We start from the raw sequence: 4,148 nt of genomic DNA, 5'->3' as shown, positions 1-4,148 counted from the left end.
TGGTGACCCCTAGCTCACCTAGCACTGGCACCTGGCTGCACTGACGTCCCTAGACAGGCTGCTAACCCGTACGCCGATCACGTGTTTCGTCCCTGGCTTACCCTGAAATAAGCCCTAGGTAGGGAATAGGGTGGTGGGAGCACTAGTCCTCACCACTGACACCTAGGGTAACAACAGGGAAAGGACAAACAACACAAACAATATCCAAAGTGAGACAACAAAAAGGAGACAACAGGAGTGAACCGGAGATCCAATAGCTCCACCTCCAACTCCACCAGAGGTCAGAATAGAAGATCTGAAAGGAAGTTCTATATCTGGCAACAAGGGAAGCAGAAAGGGAGAACATATAGTAGCTGGGAGTGGCAGACAGAGAACAGCTGAAAGGAAAAGCTGCAGATTCCTAAATGGGACAAAAAGGATCGCAAACCTAAGCAGGAAAACCTGGACCGGAATCCATTCCCACCACTAGGTCATGGTGCGATCTCTTGAAGCCACCCGCTGCGTCCTTCTGACTCCAGGCACAACAGGGTCAGCGATAGGTCATAACACCCTCGTGACAATAACACCCTTTAGTCTCCTAGGACTCAGAATTTTTTCTCCCCCCCCCCCCCCGCCTAAGCTCTTGAAAGCAATGACAGCAAAAGTAAATGACATCTAAGTGACACTGACATACAAAGCTATGGTAAACGCATGTTTGACGGTGTTAACATACGGCGTGTTTAAAAACACCCCGCATCGGCACATGTGCTCTCCTTTTTCATATTCCAAACACACACGGTGTTATGGGAGAAAAAAAACTGTGGCTTTTTGGGGTCCAAAAATGGTATCAGAATGCCCACCCATAGTCTGCTTGCTCAGAAGTCCATGGGGTCAGGGAACAGGGTATGCGCCAGAGACTGGCCAGAGAATACGTAGGCCCTGAACCTGGGTTGCGGATAAGTGCCTGGTGCAGAAGCCCAGGCTGCAATATGCACCTGTCTCTTCTGAGGCTCATATACTGTAGCTGTGGAAGGTCTATCCAGACCGAAGTGTTCAATCTATATGATCATTACTGGCAAACATTAGAATGCTTTCATGTACTTAAAATACAGCAATGAAATTTCCGTGTGAATAAGAAAAATATTGAGTGCTGTGGTATAATCCTTGAGAAATTGAGTGCTTTGGGAGGTTCTGGCCGTATGTCGCCTCTGCTCTTTATTGCTGTTGCTGCTGCCACCGCTCTCCTCCTCTGATCGTACCTCCTCCTCAGCACCCCAATCTGGCTCCCAGGTCCTGTCCAACACACAATCATCATCACAGTTGTCACTCTCCTCACCACTTTTGTCAGACTGCAATATCTCATGGTGGGCTCCTTGGTCCCCTTCCCAACTTCAGGCTTTGTGTTTGCCCAGAGTGCCACCATTGTTACCACTGCCCCAATCGTGCCTACAAGTGCCGCTACAACCGCCATCAACACAGTTATGCATGGGGTCCCCCGCCTCCCCCTGAACCTCCTCTCCAGTGCAGACCAAACATTGACTGTTCTCACACAAGTCACTAACAATTTGGGGGATTTGTAGCCTCTTCTTAGGAAAAAGAGGACGGCACTGAAAGGCTTTTCTTGGGCTGCAAGGAAGAGTAGGAGGAACCCTGTGAGTCCTGGCTCCATGGCACGATGTCAGACTCAGAAATCCCCTCTACGTCATCCTGGAAGGAGGAGTGAGCCATCTAATCCACAATCTCATCCTCTTTCTCCTCAAATGATAATGTTGCGCCTTTTCGAAGCCAGGGAGAACTGTGGCCTACTACTATTACTACTACTACTACTACATCTGGCAGGATAGCTAGTGCTGCTACTACCCACATTCTGGCTCTGGGAGGCCTGTCCCTGGGTCTTTCATCTGGAACCCTTCCGTACACAGTCATACAAAGTATGGAACATTTTGAAAGTCTGTTTTCTGGAAATTAAAGACAGAGAAGCGCAGATAAAAGTCCATTCCCTTTCTACACAAACACTAAAGACACTGCTAATGACACTTTACTTTGAAAATAATGCAGGATGGTCACCACTAACAGATTTGGGCCTAATGTCTTATGTACTGTACGCTTAGATACTCAGATTCAGAAATAAGCTATCTCTACTGTAAAATACAAGTTTTACTATGAGATCATTCAAACCCCCTACTCCCCCATACCAACACGTGAACTACCTGGAGATGGCCTGTAAAAGATTTTGGCTTACTCAGGTGCTTTCACTCGGAGATTTAAAACAGTACTCTCTGGATTGTAAAACACAGCTGGGACCTGCACCTATCTCCTAAACGGAGCCCCAAAAATGGTGGAGGGTGCACTGTTCATACGCAGCCGCCCTCCATTAATTTCCGCTATTTCCATCGGGCCCATAGAAGTGAATGGGAGTGGTGGCCGGATTGAAAGAGCGCTTGGTGGTGGCTGGACTGGTGTCCTCCAGCCACCACTTTGCCCGCTCCGTTCTCGATATAGGTGCGGGTCCCATCAGTTTGACCCACACCTTTGAGACAATGGGGGTATATCCTAGTTATACGCCCCCATTGTCTCAGATGAGACAACCCCTTTAACAGGTTAGGAAGTAAAACTTTAAAAATCATAAATGTCCATTTTCATAACTTTTATCTTTCTATCTGTTTTTACAAGTATTTGAAGAAAGTTGATGTTTCTCTCTTGGCTCATAATGGAAAATCTTTTGTTCTGCCTGTTAATTAACCTAATTCCTCATTACACGTTGCGTTAAACTCCCTGCAGGGAGTAAACTCGATCTTAATCTCTTATAATTTACACAACCTACCTGCCCTAATTCTTCCTATTATCGGTTTTACAAATCTTTCCATTTCTTCGTCTTGATGAACTGGAGATTTAGTCAGACTTCTAATCGTGGATAATATGTTCTCCGGGAGCCGACATGTTTTGGCAGAAGTCAACAAACACCCTCCAGGATTTTTCTATTGACGGCCTTTCCTCAGGATAGGTTATCAATATCAAATTGGAGGGGATTCCAACTCCTGGCACCCCCTGCCCATCAGCTGTTCTGTAGTAGCTCCGGTGCTGGAAGTAAGTGAGAGGCCTACACGGCTCGACCCACTGTGTATTGTATTGAGTTTGTTACTGTAGTGCTGCTCCTGTTCACCTGACTGCACGCAGCGCTGCAGTAACCTGCTGAGCTACTACACAACAGTCGATCAGTGGGGGTGCCAGTAGTCAGTCTTCGGCTGATCTGATATTGATGATCTATCCTAAGGATAGGCCATCAACAGACTCTTTTGGAGTGACAGCCCCTACTGTTGATCCACGTCCCTCTTTGCTCCTTAAATGTCCTCTTTTTGATCTGAAGTATAGATTTGCATTATTACATTTACAACATTGATCCAGAAAGTGTTTGTCTGGTTCCTCTCGGTATGTTAGAGCCCGCCTTGTATATTATTTCATTATTTGATGCAATTTGGATTTTTGAAATGTCAATTTTCTGATAATAATTTTTGCACCATTGTGTAAAAGAAAACTATTGAAGTGTAAAGAAATAGAAGAAAGGCAGCAGTTCAAAAAAAATTCAAGACAATATGGGTGCCCGCGTTCCTGAACCCCATCAGGTATCCAAAACAATATAAAGGGAAATCTGCAGCACTCCTGTAACAATTCAATGTGCAAAAACTTTTTATTAAAAGTTTTTACTAAAAGTTTTTGCACATTGAATCATCACAGGAGTGCTGCAGATTTCCTTTTATAATGAAGTGTATAGATATGAAGGAAAAATGAATCTTTCACACAATGAACCATAAGTTTCCCTCTTTGACACCCAGAAAGTTGGGAGTTATGCATCAATATCAAGATCCTTGAAAAACTCTTTAACTTGGATTGAAGTTTCTTCTTTATCTTGTAATATTTCCATACGTGTCCTTTCAGAAGCACAAAACGTTCATTAGCTGGCCATACACACATCACCGTTTCGTTTTCCGGATCCTGTATTTTAGGCTACATTCACACGACCATAAGTGTTTTGCGGTCCGCAAAACACGGAAACCAGCAGTGTGCGTTCTGCGTTTTGCAGACCTCACATAGCCGGTACTATATAGAAATGCCTATCCTTATTTGCGATTGCAGACAAGAATAGGACACGCTATTTATTTTTGAGGGGC

The sequence above is a fragment of the Bufo bufo genome, chromosome 3, assembly GCF_905171765.1.
Source record: "Bufo bufo chromosome 3, aBufBuf1.1, whole genome shotgun sequence".
NCBI classification, from domain to species: Eukaryota; Metazoa; Chordata; class Amphibia; order Anura; family Bufonidae; genus Bufo; species Bufo bufo.
Note: the sequence above shows the minus strand (reverse complement) of the source record.